We start from the raw sequence: 20,569 nt of genomic DNA on the forward strand, positions 1-20,569 counted from the left end.
CCTGGAGTAGGTTCCATTGGGCGTCGACGTAGCTTGCTAGTAACGTTGTGTTATTGGCAATCCGAACGGTATAGGCCGCCGCCGATGTAACCCATTTGCCTAAGGCATACAACCTTTTGGACTCCTTGTCCGGGGGTGACTCTCCCATGGCAAGGGGAACCCCTGCTCTCTTGCGGGTGTTGGTCACCACCGGCGTGTCTGGGATTGCGTGTCCTTTGATATAAAGCGGGTCGGTGGGGGAGGGTCGGAAATGTTTTTCGACCCTTGGGTTCACAGCCCTAGTCTGAGCGGGTTTGAGTAAGGAAGGGGCCAGCCGTCTCTTTACAGAGCTCAAGAGAGGGATAGACTGGCTTGCCGGAGGCTTTTCATTAATAATGTCCTCCGCAAAATCTTGTTCGGGCAAGGCTTCAAGCGTGGCAATTTTAAAGAATTCCGCTGCTTTTTCCAACATGTTTTAAGCCATTTGATCATCCACCGGGGAAGCTTGTCGAATCAGGGTGGATGGGGGAAGAGTCGAGGCAAACGATATCAGAGTTGTGATCGTCCTGCTGGGTGTCCTCCCAGTTGTCCGTTGCTCCTTGATCTTCCCCATAGTTGTCCAGAAAAGAGGACTGCTCTTCTTCTGTATAGAGGTCTCTATACGTGTCCATCTGGACATCTTCTTGATAGTCAACTTGGTGTTGGACATCTTGTGTTTGAGGGTTAGGGTCTACCCGAGCTTTTTACGGCAGAGGTTGATCAGAAGCCCTGTAAAACTGCTCCAGCCAATCCATACACCCCTCGAATTGCTCCGTGCTCCACATGGATGACCCAAATGGATCTAGCTGAGTAGGAACCGTGTTCTCCGCCCTAAGGCGTTGAGAGGATCTCCTCAGGGTGCTTGAGAGGGGTACCTGGCTTTCTTCGTAAGAGTCTTCGGGATCGTCTTCCAAATCCGTGGAAAACTTTTCGGCGGATTGGCCCAGAACTGTGGGCGGAACCGGTACGAGGCCCACCGCCGTAGCAATCCTATTGTTGCTCTTACGGATAGTCACCGAATCTTCGGGAGACAACGCCTCCGATGATGTGTCGGCAGTGGAAATGTCTTCCGCGGCTCCAGAAGGGCCAGCGGAGGGCTTCTCGGGTAGAGGCCTATTCGTAGTTTTCGGTCCTGTACGGGCCTTGGAACCCTTGGAATCCGTTGACGTTTCTTGTTCTGAAACTTCGGCGCGTGTAGTTTGGGGAGTAGCGCCCTTGTTATGTTTGTTATGTCCAGTCGTCATGCGCTGCTGCAGATGCGGGGGAAGGCTTCGGACCTGACCGATCCGTGGGCACTGCCGAAATTTCCAGCGGGCCCGTTGGCGCTTTCGCCTTCTTCAACGATGTCGTCGTGGACGGCGTTTGGGTTGTGTGCTTAGTGCAGTGCGATTGTACGCCCCTGTCGCCGGGTGTGTTCCCTGTAGCAAGACCGGAGTCGAGCCTGGAAGGGTCGGGGACGGGCGTGGCGGCCCTAGAAGTGTCCGCCTCATGGTCTATAACGTCCGCATTGGACGTTTGGTCATCCGACGTGCCCCTGTCACTTTCGGCTGGTGTCGCGGCAGGGGAAGGAGGCTCCACATGTGACATGCCGTATGCGGCCCAGAGCTTTAACTGGCGCTCCCTAAGGGTCTTAGGTTTATGGAGTTTACATGCCAAACACCGCCTTTCGTCGTGCTCTAGGGGGAGACAAGCGTTACACGAGGTGTGCTCGTCTTTCCACGGATATCTAACCCTGCACACAGGGCAGAATCTAAATGGAGTCCTTTCCATAGCAGAAGGGAAGGGTGACCAGACCAAAAGGGAAAGCAGTGGAAAAGAGGAAAGACATAATAACAGTATGGCAAACCCCGAGCCCACTCTCCCTACTGTGTAGGTCGGCCGGAAGGCCCGACCACGTGGAAGTCCGAATCAAGACGTCGGAACCCACAGCTGTAGACGATTTCCCCCATAGTCTTCGTCGATGATGTTCTTGATGGGCGAAGTGACTTAACGGGGATAAACCGACAATTCGGTAATGTCTCATGAAGAGCTCCGCTATAGAGCGACCAGTGATCTGGGCGGAAAAAAACAATCTGAGGGACCTTGGCGCGTGAGGGATTTTGGGTACTACACACGTCACGATAGGGATAGTGTTTCAGACACGCCTATGCCGACGTCCACAAGGCATAGTAAGATTGTTTGTCTTGCCCTCTTCGCTCCCTTGTCTTGTCGCACCTAGAAATACTTGTGTACTGGCACATTAAAAATTACATATCATAATAGGGGTTGTTTCCAGCATCAGGGATCACTCTGCATAATAAAAATTATTTTTGTGTAGGATAGGTTTCTATAGACATCCATTTGGTTTTACAGACCCATTCAGTTTGATGTCTTCCTCCCCCCCCCCCCGACAAAGGTAGGAAAGTTGGGAACATTAAAGAAGAGGCCATCACTAAGATGTGCAAAGATAAATAAAGATATTACTGCCAGAGACTCTGCTGCAAACCCACAAATAGAGGCATTCAAAATGTCAATCCACAAATGTACCCTCTTCGCAAATTCACAACAATTTTACCTCCCTAGATTCTCCAATGCCCCTTCATACACTCACTTCTTCATTCTGTTCTAGATCCCCCACCCCAGTCAGAACAATATTGTTCTCCTTCGCTCACCTCTCAAAGCAGACTTCACAGTACTGGTTGTACAGATCTCTTCCGCAACGTCACTCACTGATCTATCAGCAACATTCAACAGAGTGGAGCTGAATAGCCTCTTGCGATGCCCATTTGACTTCTTAAATGAACACTTCCAATGAATCTAGCTTAATCCAATGCATCTAACTTATTCCCTTCTATTCAGAACTAAAAGTCAGTTGAGTATACCCCAAGAAACCACATTTTCCCACAATTTTCATTCATTTTCTCCCCAAAACCATACCAAAATCACGTAATCTCTCCTGCTAGAAACTATGCAGGGGAGACAACTTACCCTTCATGTCCACAACAATTCTACCCATTTCAAAATCACAATTGCATTCATAATAGTCACATCTAGTTGGCCCACATCCATCTTCTGCTCAACCTACAACGCCAGCACTAACACTCCCTGATTGTGAAAAACATGTGTGAACTTCAATGCCAACCTGTCCCTGGAACCTCAAATTACAGTGGCAGCCAAAACAACCTTCAGAGAGAACAAAATGCAGCCACTCGCACTTTATGCCACTTGGGTCGCAGAGATCACATATCCCCTGTGTATAAATCTCTGCCCTTAGATGGCTTTTAAACCACTGTGTGCATTTTCAAGAACCACTTAAGCGATGCCATTTTCTCAAAACATAAGACACATTCTTAATTGTAACCATAAATCAGCTTCACTTACAACTTGGTTGTACCGACCCATTAAAAAAAGAAATTACAAAATTGAAAGGTCATCCATTTCAACCATTGCTCCTTAACATTGTTCCAATATCCTTTGTGAGAGAATCCAATCATAAAATTCCCAAAATGTAACCATGATAAACTTCATACTAAGATTTCTTTTTAACATTTTTAAATTGTAAAACATCAAATAATGAACAAAATCCACTATGTCACATTTCTAAATCAACCCCTCCAACCACACACCCTCTAAGCAACGACTGAATATATTGTGAACTCACATAAGAAATTCAAAAGAATAATTTATTAAATGTAACAGCAAATACAGTAACATCACATAAGCCAATACAAGACACTATGCATAAACACATACACAACACAGTCCACCCAGAATACACACTATTGATTCAACTTTACTCAAAGTGACAACCACAACCCCAGCACCTATTTCCCACCAAATCCAAGTTATGCATACGCCCTAGAGTCATATTAAAGACCCAAAATTTTTTGCTGGATAAATCTCAATTTTAAATCCAATGTATTCCTAAATCCCGCCCCCAACACTTGCTTCCACTCCTTATCTGAAATGTTACAGCCCAAATCACTCTCACATTCTATGTAGCTATCCCCAAGACTCAACGAACAAAAGGGTCCATTGGCATCATATTAAGGAATGTGGATACCATGCAAGGTGGCAATGCAAAAATAGCACATCCACTCGGCGCACACCCCAATGGGGCAGACAGCAGATCTAATCTCTGCAACAGAGCCTCCAACTCTCTAAATCTATCCAACTCTCTGTTCCCAAGACCAAACACTTGAAGTTCTGCAAAGGATATTTACCTGTCCCTCCCGCAACACAACACCCATCTCTAGATTCCTTTAGAAAACCACCTACGTCAACATAACATTTTATTTACAAGTTGAAGACCAGGGTTATGCCAAAGAGAGGCTCGATACTGATCAAAACATATAGTTGCACTATCAGTCAACCATTGGGTAAGGACTTCACAAGACACAGATGTAGAAAGTAACTTATTCTTCCCATAGAGTAAATATTATCCAGTTTGAATGGAGAACTTTCCTTCTTTATCGTCAACCAAAGTGGTTCCTGTGCATTACCGGGTACCATGTAACTATTCACCTTCAATAAAAAAATGTTTTTAAACTATGGTATTTGACCAAATCCACCGTCAAACACTACGCATTAGTATGCATCTTGGAATTTTAGGTTTCTTTCTTTATCCCCACAAATTCTGAATAACCTTCTCAATCCTCCTCAGCAGTAGTTTTTCGGGAATTGCAAGCGTGGTGATTGAATGACAGAATACTTTAGGCAGTATGGACATTTTGATGGCATTGACTTGAGCCCAAAGACCCAAGGATAATCGTTCCCATTTCCTCACAACATTCACCAACACCCCAATCGTTCGATGTAAATTAAATTGTGCTATTTGCCTTAGATCCAATATTTCACCTCTGCATCTGACTATTTACAGACCCACGTTGCAAAACCTCCCCACCTGCAAGTCGGAGAATAACAGTAATCAAAGCCTCTCATACTCGGACACAAAGTTCCATCCAGTATGGACGAATATTCAATCCACATCAAACAGGAGCCAGATCTAACTCCACAGGCAGTCTATCCGAGCCCGGGGATTTACCTGCATTAATTGCCTTTAGAACTTCCAAAACCTCTAGCTGCGGACCTAAAGCAACATTGTCCCCGGGAGTCAGTACAGGGATCTCAATTGATTCCTCTAAATCTGTTCTCAAAGGAAAGGCATCTTCAGTATATATCGACTGGTAGAATGAACGAAAACACTTACAAATATCAGCATTTCTCACAACCATACTTCCATGCTCGCCCATCACACCCTGTATATGCATGTCCTTTCAACCATTCCCTTCAACCTACTAGCCAGCAATTTACCACTTGGGTTACCACATTCCCAATATTTCATACTAAGATTCTGGCAAATACTATTTAATGAGCTGCTAGGTACTTACCTGATGTTCATAGCAAGGGCTCCCATCCTGCCCACCCACATGGCAATGTATCCACTCAAGCATTAGTATATTCTGGCTATGACATGATGGTTATTATAATTAACCATTGCTTGCACAGCTTTTGACATATCATTGTACGCTCCTTCATGGTTTTATGTTTAATCTTCAATTAAGGAAATGCTACTGGCACACACTTAATACATTACTGAAGCAACATCTCAGTAATCCTATACTACACTCTTTCGACTTTCTTACAACCACACATCACGCAGGTCAGGAACAAGCGTTAGAAGAACATCCATGGCCATAACTCATAACTTCTATTTGTACCCCTCAAATTTAACATTGCACAGTAAAGTAGCATCTCCAGCATAATTTGTTTTCTGAACCTGCATTTTGAAGAACAGTGGTCTTACTTTAGGCCCTCTTGCTGAGGGTTTCACATACTTTCCATCTCCAACAGCAAAGGTCATCTTTGGGTCAAGGTGGGAGACCCTCCAATGTATTTTTCTTTTGTATCAAATCTACTTTCAGCACACTTCCAACTCTTACCTTTGATATTTCAGTCAGTGGGCTAGTTATTACCAGATTCCATAACTCTTTTCAGGAGACAGTCTCAACACTATAGTTTGCTTGAAATAGCTCACACAACCAATTGTAATTCTTGAGTCCACCACACAGAAAACCTGAATGTAATAAACCTTTTTAACACAATTCATCATTAATAACCACCTGTAAGGGAGATTGCCAATAAAATACGTTGTTTACCTGTCCCTGATCCATACTTGCTCTTACTAAACACCCCTCCGCGCTCCCCCATCACATTACACACATCCTATCGCTTTTCCTTTTGCATAGCTCTCATTAGCATTGTAATTCAGGTTGTTCTCACCCTCATCTCCCCACTCTATGCCCCATTCCTCATGTCCTCCAACAGACTATATTAGAGATTGTTAACCTACAGACAATGCATGGTTTGGAATGGAGGGTAGCTGGGAGCTATTTAGCTACTGTTTGTGGCCCAGAAGCCTGGTTTGCTTGACAACAGCTACATTTGGTTCCCCTGGCCAACTGATACCAAAAAAACATCTATGCGAATTTAACTCTGTATGTGTGACAATAGGGCACACCTAGATGACATTTAAGAGGTCATATTCTGGACAAAATGATAGGTTTGCATCTTAGAACACTATGTACTAGCTCCTTGTTCCCGCAGTGGTAGCTCATGGTCATTGGTCAATGATTTCTACCCAGGAGCTGCTTTTAGCTCCTGCTTATCCATTCTTAATTTCGATCGCAGCGAGGACTAGGTGTTTTAAGACCACAATAGTGGCAAGTGGCTCCTGTGACTTTTGGGCATAAGGCCTCTTTTCTTATGGGTTGGACTGGAGTTAAGGAAATTCATTTGTGACCTTATTCCATCTTTACTGCATCCATTTCCTTACCTCTTATATTGATTACGTCATTTGAATGCATTTTAAGAACCTATCTTAATTCTGCATTTGTATAGCGCCTTCTATACCATTTGTAAGATCTTAAAGTGCTGTGGGTTGAACGCCCTCGAGGACCGTAGTCCAGGTCAGTGGAGAGAGTAGGGTAGAATACAGTGCTTGGGTGCACTCAATAGGTGTGCAGCCAGTGCGGTTTGTGCAGAGGTGGCCACATTCTAGTGCTACGTGCAGTGGTTGCGAGAGATCCGTGGAATATGTGCAGGTAGGTGGTTGGCCTTTGAGTCTGCATTCTGGTGGTTGATTTTTTCCATTGGGTAGAACTGCGTTTTAACAGAGTGTTGAGGTGTTCAAGGAGTAGTGTAGGTATGTGTGCAGCTATGCTGAAATTGGTCGAGGGGTATAGCTGTGGTCTATTGTTTGTTGGTGTAAAGTGGAGAGCGAGCATGTCTGTGCTTACTGGTAGGAGGCCCCTGTTCCTGGTTACTTTCTGGAACCAATCAGCTGGCCGGGTCGGTCCAGGTGGTTTGCGGTAGTGGATCTCCGAGAGAGATTGTTTTGCTGTTGCGGAGTGAGTTTGCCCAGTTCTTTTTCCAGAGGCTCTGTTGTAGGTGTCAGCAGGCCCATTTCCCAGGTCCCTGGTCATAATTTATGGCGGGTGGCTGGGTAATTCCTGAGACATTTGTGGTTACTGCACGATTCTCAGGAGAGTCCAACCAAGCATAGGTGCTATAGCGGCTCAGGTGTCAGAGTTCTTGGCCTTATGCCTAGGTAGCCCAGGGTTGCCTGACTTGAGCCTATACCATCTTGTGTACCCGATAGGTGACACGATACGACCCAACCATAATGTTAGAAACATAAGTGCTATGAGGTTCTGCAGTAGTGGCTCTGTATGTTGACTCCCAGATAGGCAGAGCATGAAGGTTACCCCTCCTGGCTTCCTTCCACTCCTCGAAGGTCATCATTAATGATTACCTGAATGGCACCGTCTTGGTCCATAGCCCTCAGGCAAACCTCCTCTTTGATAGATGCTTCCTGCGGCTCATTAATTTCCTTTCCCCTCCCACTGACCCTTCTCTAGCTTCCTTGCCTCCCCTTCTTCCTCCTCCTTGGCTACCTCGCCCTCTCCTTTGCCCACCCTCGGGCTCCTGCTACACTTCTGCAAGGAGTACCTCTGATTTGTACCCCTCCCGGAAGTCTTTCAAGGATGGCAACCTTCTCCACCCTCAACTCTCGCTCAGCTGTCAAACACTCCTCCGACATCTGCCCTTTCCTGGAAGAACTTGATCTTACAGAGACATGGTTCACAGCCAGCTCCGTCAAGATCCGACCATTATAGTAGGGGGTGTGGCCTTGATCTTCCTGGAGTGGATTCCTGCCTCCATTCCTATTCTCTCTCCCTCTCTCCCTCTCCCTTCCTCCCTACCCTTCCTCCCTCCCCTTCCTCCCTCCCCTTCCTCCCTCCCCTTCCTCCCTCCCCTTCCCTTCCTTTCCTCTCCCCCTCAGTGAAGTCTTAGGTTTAGAGTCATGGGCAATGGGATTTTGAGCACTGAGGCGGCATGGCCAACTTGTTGGCACAAGGGGGGAAATACTAGGCCATTGTAGTCGAGCTGGGGTGTGGAGAAGCCGCAGCTGCCTAGCCCAGAGCATGCTGGTCCCTTGAGCTGGCTTCCGGGTCCCGGACTATTCCTACTCTGAGATAATTGGTGGAAGATTTGGCAGCCCATTTCATGCTATGGTGAATGTATATGTTTATTATTGAGTATTGTGCGATAATGATCACCGGCTAGTTTAATTTGTTAGTGTCTAAGGTGTGTGTAAGGCCCAAGAATAAACATTTGGATTTTTATATAATCCCATCTAATTGAAGAAACAAAAAATAATACTTGCAACAGGGTCAGAGACTTGACCCCGGTCCCCTTTTATATGCCTTGTTGTAAGGGGGGCGGGGCGGGTGGAGCCAGTATCAATCACGCAATACCTGACATACTCCATTCTCGTCAGTGTCCTCCATATTCCTTTGCAACACTACAAATCCCAGAAATCCCTACACCTGAAAACGAACTACCCAACTGCTGAGAAAGAGGGCGAGCAAAATGCAGTGAGACAAAGCGAGAAGGAAATCACTTACCGTGCAACTGCAACAGACACCGAGGCAAAACAAAAACTACAAGCTAAATAAACAGCTGGTCAAGAAGCCATTACAGACTGCTAATTGACACCACCGTTACTTATTTTATTTTTTATTTATTACATTCGTTACTCGCCCAGACCCGATGGTATCACGGCAAAATTACAGGTGAATTATCGCATTTTTATACAGTGTTGCAGTTACAGTCATATAAGCATTTGTATACTAAGTTACAAATAAAGTCATGTAATCAAGTTTCTTATACTAAGTTACAATTGGTCAAAGTAGCCAATCACAATTTGTTTAAGCACTAGTTGCAGATCTAAAGGTGACCCCTGGAGATACATTTAGTGTCAAAGAAAGGAGGTAAACCAGGAGCGTTCTAGTACTGAGGTGGAGTAGGACTAGTGGAGGTTAATATTTGTTGAATAACCAAGTTTTCAGTGCATTTTTGAATTTTAGTAGAGTGTCCTCATTTTTGATGCTAAGGGGTAGTGCGTTCCAGTGCGATGGGGCTAGGACTTTGAAGCTACTTCCTCCTGCTCTAATGTATTTGTATTGAGGAACTTCTAAGAGGGCCAGTTTATTGGATCGCAGTGTCCTACAGGAGATTTTTTTCTTGATGGTGTTGTTGAGGTAGCTAGGCGCTTTGTTGGTGATACATTTATAGACGATACTAAGAGTTTTGAAAATGATTCTTGCTTCAATTGGCAGCCAGTGGTTTTCTCTTCTGATGCTGGATATGTGTTCGGATTTCTTTATACCCAATGCCGCTCTAAGGGCTTTGTTCTGTAATAATTGTAATTTACGTAAGTTGGTTTTGGAGGTTCCTAGAAAGAGGATGTTGCAATAATCCAATTTCGTCAAGATCAGTGCTCTGGCCAAAGTGATGCAATTTGAAGGGGTAAGACATTGGCGGCTGAGTGCAAAATGTTTTGCTGTATAGGCTGTGGACGAGGAGAGGGCTGCTATTTGTTTGTGCATGGTGAGGTTGGCATCTATAAACACCAAGAGTTTTGACTTGTTTGAGTACTGGGATCAGTGTACCGTCAATGTTGATGTGAGAGTAGTCAGAGTGGAGGGTGCTTATTCTTTTTTGGGAGCCCACGAGGCGGGCCTCCGTTTTCTCATCGTTGGAAGACTGTTAAGGGCCATCCAATTTTGGATATAGAGTATACTTTATTGATGGTGTAGGTGTCTTTGGTGTAGTCACCTGTAATGGGGATGAGGATCTGGGTGTCATCTGCAAAGTTGGTGTAGAGGACACCCATATCGTCAAAGGCCAAGAATAGGAGTTTAGTGTATGCGTTGTAGAGGGTGGGAGAGGGGCAGGATCCCTGGGGGACTCCTATGTGTACTACTATGGGGTCCGCTGCAAAATTTCCGATGACAACTCTGGATGTACGGTCCGTTAAAAAGGATTTGATCCACTGTGTGGCGTTGCTGGAAAAATTTTAATCTTTTTTTAGAGTGTCGCACAGTTTGTTGTGGTCTACCAAGTCGAATGCTGCTGATCGGTCCAGTAACAGTAGGGTGGCTAATTTGCCTGAGTCTCTAATAGAGTCCAGTTGGATGTTCAAGTCCAGGAGGGCTGTCTTGGTGCCTAAAGCCAGATTGTCTAGCTCCTAGCAAGTTACTTTGTTCGAGGTGGGTTTGTATTTGGTATTAGGCTATTTTGTCGATGATTTTAAGTAAGAAGGGGACAGTCGTTATGGGCTAGTAGTTCATGGGCACTAATGGATCTAGAGTGGGCTTTTTTAGTAGAGAGGTCACCCATGCCGCTTTAATGCTGACTGGGACATGATTGGTGTAAAAAAAGCCATTCACAAAGTTTGTGATTATAGGTGTGAGGGTAGGGGCACATAGTTTAATTAGGTGTGCTGGAAAGTTGTCACATTTGCAATTAGAAGCTTTACGTTTGGATATAGTATTAAGTACTACATCATGGGAGACTGGTGTGAAGTTGAAGAGGGGGTGGTATCTTCTATATTCATGGTGATTTGGTTAGACGTGGAGTGTTTATCAGAAAGGAGATTTCTTTTGGAGATTATTTTATTTTGTAATAGCTTGATTTTTGATGCCAAGGCATCTTGGATGGTGGTACACCATTCTTTGCTTGGTTGGACTGGGTTGATTATGGGAATCGGATTCTCCAACTCCTCGAGTATGGTAAATAGTTCTTTGCGGTCAGAGGATCCATTACTGACTCTGGTATTAAAGGCATCTGCTTCATGGGCAATGATGGATGATTTGTACATTTTGTTTGCGGAGTTGAATGCTTCCATGGCTTCAAAGGTGTGGGTTTTATTTAGCCGGTGTTCGAGCAATCTTTTAATCCGTCTAAGAGAGACTAATTCCTCATTGAACCAAAAAGAGGATTTTTTGTCCTTGCGTTTGGTTTTATTAACACAAGGTGCTAAGGTATCAATTGTGCTGGTGAGACGGTTATGATAAGTGTCCGCCAGGGCGCAGGGTTTTTTAGCATTGATTTTATTGTTATTGAGGGAGATGGCTAATAAAGGGTTGAGGTTTTCTGCTGTAAGTTTGCGGATGTTTCTCGTTACGTAAGATTCCTCAACCACCGTTTTAGGCAAGTCTGGTTTGTTGCACATAATAGAGAAGTTTATACTGTGATGGTCTGATCAGGGTACCGAGTTATCTATGGATAATATGGTATTGAGTGGTAGTATCCAATCTAATATTCTCCCTTTTGTGTGGGTAAGGGCGTTCACAAGTTGTGTGACTGCCATGTCTTTGAGTGCACTGTATAGTGCTTCTGCTTTGTGGTCTTGGGTATCATTAAATCCTAGATTCAAATCCCCTAGGACTAAACATTTTGTGTTTGGTTTAATAAGTGGCGTTAGCAATAGTGGTATGTCTAATTCTGGCTGAGATTTAGCGTTAGGTGCTCTATAGATAGTTATTATGTTTATAATAGTCTTATGGTTCGTAGCTAGTTTAGCTAGCAGGGCTTCGTAGCCGTCTGGGTTCTCAAAAGGACAGGTTCTTATTTTGAGGTGGGTTTTGGCAATAATAGCTACTCCCCCACCTACTGATTTCGTTCTGTCTGTCCTAAGAATGCTGTAATCTGGAGGAATGGCAATAGTGAGAGAGGGTCCGGAAGCTTGGTGGAGCCAGGTTTCCGTCACTATAAGTAAGTCAAGTTGTTGCTCGGTGATATAGTCATGTATTTCTGTGGCGTGAGCAGGTATGGACCGTGCATTAATGAGGGCTGCTTTGAGGTGTATAGGAGGGGATGGCTCTTGGACTGGGGAGATGGGTAAGTATTGGCGGTCTCTGTAGTAATAGATTGTGGTTTGGTTGTGGTGGTCCTTTTGGGGTGTTTAGATTGGGTCATTAGTGGAGGTGCGCTTCCTATGTTGGCAGGACTGGAGAAGGCATTTGCTATAGGATGGTTTATGAATCAGGATCCGAGTCTTTGGGTTCTTATGGGACCTAGTAGAGGGATTTGTTTGGTTCGCTTAACTTTGAGGAGGTCCCTACTCGGAGAACAGAAAGTGGTGAGTGTCCGTGATCGAAGTCTAGTGCGTCTAAGTGCACTGAGGACCAGAGTAGTCATTATAGGTAATTTATTAATAGTAGCCGAGTAGGGTGTGTTAGCTCTTTGTGGCTTTTGGATGCCTATGTAGTCTGTTAGACCATTGATCAGATGATTATGTTGGGGGAACGGTTTAGTGAGAGGCAGGAAATGCGTGGGGCAGGGGATGGGGTGATTGCGGGGGCAAGCTGCTCTGGAGAAGCCATTATCATGGATAAGGAAGTGGGAGCCTATGCAGGGTGTGTCATAGGGTACGATACAGAAAGGAAACATGATTAATAACCAACTTGGCATGGTTTAGTTAAGTAAGGGGGGGATGGGTACTGGCTAGCTGTAGTGTACCTGGAGGGTCACACCTGTGGAGCGGTCTGGCCGAGTAATAATGCCAAAGGCTGCTGCTACTTAATTGGGCGAGCTAGAGGTGCAGATCTGGGCAGTGACAGGAACTTTGCTTAACAGAATTCCAATGAGCTAAGGGTACTAAACAGTTATGTAACGAAAAGTAATAGCAATGGCAGGGCTTACTGAACACAACACAATAATCTAAATGCGACTGTGCACCTATGTGCTGGACGTGGCAGCAATAGCAGGGCTTACTGAATACATCAAAATAGTCTAAATGCGATTGCACCTGTGTGCTGGACGTGGCAACAATGGCAGGGCTTACTGAACACAACATAATAATCTAAATGCGACTGTGCACCTATGTGCTGGACGTGGCAACAATAGCAGGGCTTACTGAATACATCACAATAGTCTAAACGCGATTGCACCTATGTGCTGGACGTGGCAACAATAGCAGGGCTTGCTTAGAACGTTGCAGGCAGACTAAATGCTAATGTGCATCTAGATATTAAATGAATTTAACAGTAACATTGAATAAGTATAGCAATGCAGTGATAAAGTGTGGTGTATAAGGCTAGACCGACCGTGCGATATAACATTTGGAACAGCAGTATACATGGTTAATTAATCAGTGCAATCCATCCGTGCATAACACAGGACTCAAATGGGATACTGGAAGTAAGTAGGGCAGTGCGAGTATTGCACCAGGCTGTATTGTTATGAGGCGATCCGCTGGTATAGGTGGGTGGGGCTCATAGTTGGATGCTACAGATTTAAACTTTTAATATTGTTAGTGGAGTGTCTCACCGTACTGGCAGCAGTCCTGGAAAGGAAGATAAGGCAGAGGCACGACAGAAGAGCTTGGACCTTCAGCAGCCCGCAGCACGGCACGCTCGGTCAGCTCAGTCAGGTGCCTTTTTTCCTGTGCCTTCGTTCATGGGCCGGCGCTCGCCAAGGTGATTGGCTAGTTGTTGGTGCTAGCTACCAATCATGAGGCTTCTGGTCACAAGCAATGGATGGGGAGGGTCCAGGAGGCATGGGCGGCCATCATGGAGTGTGCAAAGGTCCTCGTGGTGCACAATGGTGGATGCCACTAGTTTTTGCCGAAAATAAGGAAAATCAGCATTTCTTCTACGAAATGCTGCGGATGGCTTTAGCTACATCCAGAAATAGGAAAATGATTGTAGAAAAGTCGCGGGATGCGAAATTATCCACGAAACCAGCTTGGGCTTTGTAATAATGCCTCAAAGCTTACCTTGACACCCAGCAGGGTGAAGGTGATGAAGGAGCTGCTCCTGCAGCCGGGATGGGCGGACAGAGCTCCAGCTCAGGACCGGGTGGACTGAAGGCAAAAAAAGCTTTAGAAAACGTGCCGGGGTTTAAAGGACTTTTAAAAGCATTTTTAATGTGCAACTTGGCCTCTGGGGAAAAGACAGGAACAGATTGGTCCCAAGAGTCAGGCGAGAGCTGCAGCCAATAGAAGGCATGTGGGAGAGTCAGAAAGAGGAAGTGAGCCGTATAAAAATAGAAGGAATGAAGTGCAGAGCGAAGGTTTCTCACTGCGAAGACCATGTGGCCACTGCAAAGACCCTGTGAAACCAGCCCTACTGTGACAGGACCACACAGACCAAAAAGAAGACTAACCCACGACTACATACTCAACCTGAGAAGATGGAGTAATGAGGCTCAAGCCTCGGTATAATAAAATTTTTTTAAAAAAAAAAGTATAAAAAAAATATCACAGCTGATGGATACAAATCTATCAGTAAGAAGAAGAAGAAGAAAAAAAAAAAGGTTGTTTGGGTGAAGTCAGGTGGAGAGGAGGCGGACCAAGAGATCAGGCAGAGGAAGGACAGTAAAAACCAGCATGGAGGAGAGTTTGTGAGGGAGATTGTTACATGGGAGATATTGGCTGTGAGAGAGTGGTAACTGGGTAGAAGAATGTGGAAATTACAGTACGAGGATAAGGAAGTGAGTGAGAAGTGCGTGAGTGAGTGAAAGGAGTGACTGCAAGTGGGAGAAGGGGGAGAGTAAAAGGAGAGGAGTAAAAGGAGAGGAGCAGAAGAGTAACAGAAAAAGGAGAGGGCAGATCAGCAGAAGTGAGAGGAGATTGCAGGGTTAGTACGTAGGGGTCTGTGTAACCATCAGAGGGAGTGTGGGGTAAAAGGAAAGGAGGAAGAGGGAGCAGAACAGCTGAGAGATAGTGAGGAAAGGAACATCAGGGACAGGAACACAATGGTGTGGAAACACCCAGGGCACCAGATCATATTGAGAAACAACCATTTCCGGCAACTGTTAGGGTAGGTCTTCCCCTAGTAGAATCCTGGGAAGAGCAAGAAAGAAAAGGCTGAGGCCTTTAGGCAATCACTCCCGTTAGAATTAGACGGTAGGCATTACCCATCTCTTGTTGACACCCCGGGGAGTAGGGAGGTCTTGGCTAGGGAGAAGCCTGAAGTTCTCCGCTATAATTCTTTTTTCAATTTACACGTCAAACATTTCCCTGCTCGGTTTCCAAAAGCAAAGTATTTTTTCTTGGTTTTAAGAAGAACAAGATCAGCTTTATTACTGGCAAGCACATTATGTTGTGCACAAACTAATCTGTGGAAGGCTCTGCAAGACCGGTGTTCCTATAGGTCTCTCAACATTTGATGTTCACACCGAGGGTCTCTGTTTTCGGTCACCTTAATTGGTTTGCCTGTCATCTCCATTAACATACTTCTAAAGTTAGCCTGAAATGAATACCATCGTAAGCCCTCATCTTTGATTCAGGGAGGACCATTAAAAAAGTGCAAAATGTCAGTAGCCATCTTCTCTTGTATAAGGGGATTCCTAAGTAAGGCAGAGTTGAATTTCGACAAAATGGGCCTTTTCTGAAGGTGGACAACTCCAGTTGCCATGCCACTAGTGCATGATCTGATGAATCTACATAGTCTATACAAGGGCATACATTTGGAAGAAAATTGGAATCTAGAAAAATATTCTAGAATAGCTTTGATGTTAAGTGAAAGGGGGGTGGGTGGGAGGGAATGACCTCTCTCACGAGAATATAAAGGTCTCTAGGTGTCCCCACCCCAATTCATGAGGGGAATGTATAGTTCCCTTTGCAGAATCATTTTGACCCCAGTAAATTCTGCTAGAAGGATACCTGTTGGCATAAACAGTACGTCTGAAATCACTTCCAGGTGATATATTACTTTGCAAATGGCGTTAGTTCACCCATCAAGCCATTATAGAAGGTTTCTTTCTGTGCCTTGATCCGGGCATATGCAAATACTATTGCAGCCAGGATCCCATTTAGGTCTCTATCACAAATAAGTATTTTCCTTCTTAATCTACCACATTATATACCTCTTTATCTATGAAGGTGAAATTAATATTAATATTGTGGCTGAAGGTGAAATTAATATTAATATTGTGGCTGAATATCCCCAATAACTCTTTAGCTGGTACATAAAATGTAAAGGAAAAACCTGTGATCACAATCTACAGGACTTGATTGGTAAAATGGGTTTCCTGAAGGAACATCACACCCGTCTGCTAATCTTTCAGTAATTGAAGTCTTCTGCTTGGAAAATTCAAGCCCATCACATACACATTGATGGCCCGAGCTACACTGTCAAGTAGACATGTTCACCTTTCCGGGACACCGTACAAAACATTTCAGCCTAGAATAAAAGTAGATTATGTGGTTTCTCACCCCCGCCTCTTCCCAATCCCGCAGAATAAAGAAACAAACTGCATTACCAATTAAAACCAAGAGCTATTAATGTCCCAACCTAAACAAATCCATATTATGGGGAGGGCTTTGTGATGAATCCTATGGAGTCATCATCGATACTCTGACCAAGGTCTCTTCCCATGTGCCCAGGGGACGACAGCCCCTGCCGGATCCTGACCTTGGGGGTGATATTAGGAGGATCACGTAGGAGGAGACGGCTGTCGGGGAAAGGCGGTGACCCCATCGAGAGGGACGTAATATTCTTCCCTCCCAAGAGAAGACTTCATCATTCCTAAATTCTTGATGGCTTGCTGTCACTGTACAAGTCCTTCCTGTAGTAAACTCCAAAAAAACCTTCTCAAAAGCACTCTAGGAAAAACTATCACTCATAACACACATTCAGCATCTCCTGTCTCTAATAGTTTTCTGATTAGAAATTCAGAACAATCTCTCACTGGAAATCATAGAAATGAAGATGACTCCAATTCCCAGAAAACCTTAGGAACTGAGCCGAGGAAGAGAAGGAAGGAGTTAATACAGATCAGAAGAAACCCAAAGTCAAGCGTGCAGCCTAGTTGTTTTTGGGAGGCCCGAGCGAGCGGGACATTTAAAGATGGTATCCGCATCAAAGGGAACCAGAAAAGAAGGAAGCAGAGAAGAGCGAAGTAGAGTCGAGGCAGACAGCAGTACAGGGAAGGACTGTGCTGGGAGCAGCAGGCGCTTCTACTCCACTGCTTGCAAGCTTGATTTACCAGTGTGGCATACGGCCAGAAGGGACACTGCAGGCACAGAGAGAGATAGAGAGAGTGAACCATCGAGGGGCCGGCAGCAGTGGCGGAGCCGTCAGGAAAATGGTTGTGCAGATAAGCAGCGGACGAGCTGGAGAGTGAACGCAAAACTAGGTAGAGAGCTGGAAAGAGGTCTGCAACTGTGAGAAAGCCTGTTCTGAAGTGGGAGCTGCAACATCGTAGCGTGCCACGGGTTGGGCACGCTTCAGTACACCGGCAAGTCATTGGGACCCCGGGGCGTACCGATCGGCACGTGAACAGTTAAGGATATTTGAATAATTACCAAGTGAAATACAAAGACAGAATTTAAACAAATCTCCATACAGATGTCGGCAGAATGGGGAAAGCTGTAGCAATCATTACCCTAAGCAGAGGAGTACTAATGAGAATAAAAAAAGGCAAAACTTGAACAAGTCTCCATACAGGAGATGTCAGTGTGGGGAAAGTTGGAACAAGTAGTACCTAAAGCCAACTGGAGCACAGTGCAGTAACAACTGTGCCGAATTAAACCGTAAATTCAAAAAGTAGTCCGGTGAAAAGGAAGACACCAGGCAGTAAACATTTGGAGACAAGATACCTGGCAGGAGTGTATACCGGGGGGACGGGGGATCTGTAAGACCTAGAAGAAAGGGATTCCTGGAAGGAGACCAGGAGGTACAATAAAGTTGCATCAGGAATGTAAAGATGCAGGGCAGTATACCAGGAGGTCCACTAAAAGTTGTATAAAGAAAGTCATTTTCAAAAGTATATGGGCAACGAGGTATACCAGAGACACTTTTCCATCATTTAGGAATGGTCATTTGAAAGAGACACTTACCATCATAATTGAATAATCCAGGGGGAAGGGCAATCATCCCCTGGATCCGAGGACTCCTCCTTGGAAAAGAATATTCCTATTGGATTTATTTACTTGCCTTAGTTGTGAACACATTTTGCCAAGTCAGATAAGCTTCCTTGCGCTTTTAGTGTTCATTTTTAGTGGGAGGGTCAGAGTATAATGTTTTGGACACAAGGACAGTTTATATGTTTGCTGACGAGACACAGACTGATCTTTAGTTTTGGTTTTCTAGGTAGGGAAACCAAGAATAGGGACAGAAAGGCCTTCATCCAACCGTCTTTGTTTAATAAAGATGTTGAAAACATTACAACTTTGTGCCCGCCTCCCATATCCGACCCCTCAGAGTTGTCAGGTGAGTAAAAGGGCCATCCTTCAAACAAAGAGGAACAAACTGTGACAACCTGTCCCATCCCTGGCGCGAATAGATAAAATATCCTCATCAATAGTACAAATAAACGCAAAGATTTCAGACCGCTGCCTTAAACCTATTAATTTTTCTAACTGTTAACCAATTCATCCACATCAGAACTCACATTTTGTTCACCTTCTTGCATTGCGACCTTGAGCACATTCAGTGTTTGCTTTAGGACATCTTTTGAAAGCACCTTTCATGGGAATTAACTGTGCGGTGCAGATAAATAATCACCAACACATTCATGAACGTATGCACATATTTATTTTCATGTGATGGTGGTTACAGTTGCAGGGACTGAAATGAGGATTTATTGAGAAGGAGTTAAAAGCAGCTCGGTGGTACCCTGCATCATCCAGCAAGCAGCCTATAACTCTGGGCAACAATGTTAGTAGATGGCAGGTTGTACATTGAACTTCCACATGAGAGGACATTTATAACCTTGTACCCATTATGGTTTACATGTTATTGGAGGAATGTCCTGATCTTTCTTTAGGTCAGAGGTTGGCAAACCTGCGCTCTCCAGATGTTTTGGACTACGACCCCCATGATTATTATTATGGTATTTATTGAGCGCAGACCTGGCTTCAAGAAGCAACTGAGCACTTTACAGAAGTATACAACAATACAGATGCATAACAGAGCGCTTTTCAGAGGTAACAGAACAGAGAGAGCAGGAGGGGCAGGATACAGAGGGGCACACAGGACGGGTACAGCTGTACATGGTGGCGGAGAACATCTAGCGAGTCGGGTGACAGGATGGACTAGGTGTTGAGGAGAAATTCCTTGAAGAGGAGGGGGGGGTTGAGTTCTTCTGTTTGTAGGAGTGTGAGGGTGAGTCAGACGCTGACGGGAAGCAGGTTCCATAGTCTCAGGGGCGTAGGTAAAGAAGGCTCGTTTTCTGGCCCTTTCCTTTTTGCAGCAGCAGATTTAGTCTGCATGATCACTCACCATGGGCCACGCTGGCTACGATTGGTGGTATTTGTAGTCCAAAACATCTTGAGAGCTAAAGGCCAAAAGGTTGCACCTATATGCAAGCTCAGAATCAAATTCGGTCTTTAAGTATAGAAGAGTTTAGTTGATCTGCTTCTGTAGATCCCACACATTCAATTAAGGTTATTGAGGCATTTTATCTACATGCAAATTGTGAATTTCGCATTCCAAACATTCTTAAAGAATGTAACACCATTACTTTTCTTTTAACAACAAGCTTACCTAAAGCAGAAGTTCTGTGGAGATGAACAATGGCAATGGCTCCCTTACATACAGGTTGTTAGAAAATATGCATCTGAATAACCTTCAGCATGTGCCGCTTTATAATCTGCAAAGAAGTGTGGTGCAGCTAGGATGATATCCTAAATAGAGCCAGCACATGGATCGGTGATCAGCAGCAGCGAGCCGAAATCCAGACGCGTTGCATTCTCGTATTGACAGCATCCACTAGCAGAAGAAAATCCTATGAAAGAAAAGATTGTTAGTAAAAGAAAATCTAAATATCAGGCATGCTTTTGTTAAGATGATCAAATGTCAAGCCGACCGCAGGCACAGATACAGAAAACAGACCACTCAAAAGACATTGGGATAAGGTTTGCTTTAATAAAGTATCACAGTAGCCTCCTTATATGCCTTTTTTTGTTGCAGAAACTAGCTTTGCAAATCATGCTTGCACCAAAAAGTGATGGAGGTTAGCATGAAGAGTTGTATAAAGACATTCACACACTTTCATGCCAGATGTTCATACTACAGACTTGGACACACTAGTTACAATATTTGTAGCTCCTAATCTCTGTGGCATTACAGAGAAACACCAAACAGATGCAAAATCAGTCCAACCCTGCCCCAGAAGATGCTCTGGCTACAGTTGGAGCCTTGCAACTGGCAAACTGTTCGAACTAGCTCTAAAAGCTGATGGTTTATACAGAAGGAATTAAAATCTACCAAAA

General features: G+C 44.7%; 1 protein-coding gene across 2 annotated transcripts in view; it reads right to left on the bottom strand.

Moving 5' to 3' along the window:
• Positions 1-20,569, bottom strand: part of IP6K1 (inositol hexakisphosphate kinase 1) — a 314,598-nt gene that overhangs the window by 230,921 nt on the left and 63,108 nt on the right. For both annotated transcript variants that reach the window (XM_069644190.1, XM_069644191.1), the window contains exon 2: positions 19,842-20,082. The gene's annotated coding sequence lies outside the window, so the exon portion shown is untranslated. The remainder of the gene's footprint in view (positions 1-19,841; positions 20,083-20,569) is intronic.

Source organism: Ambystoma mexicanum, chromosome 2p, assembly GCF_040938575.1.
Source record: "Ambystoma mexicanum isolate Mex_15411 chromosome 2p, UKY_AmexF1_1, whole genome shotgun sequence".
Classification (NCBI taxonomy): Eukaryota; Metazoa; Chordata; class Amphibia; order Caudata; family Ambystomatidae; genus Ambystoma; species Ambystoma mexicanum.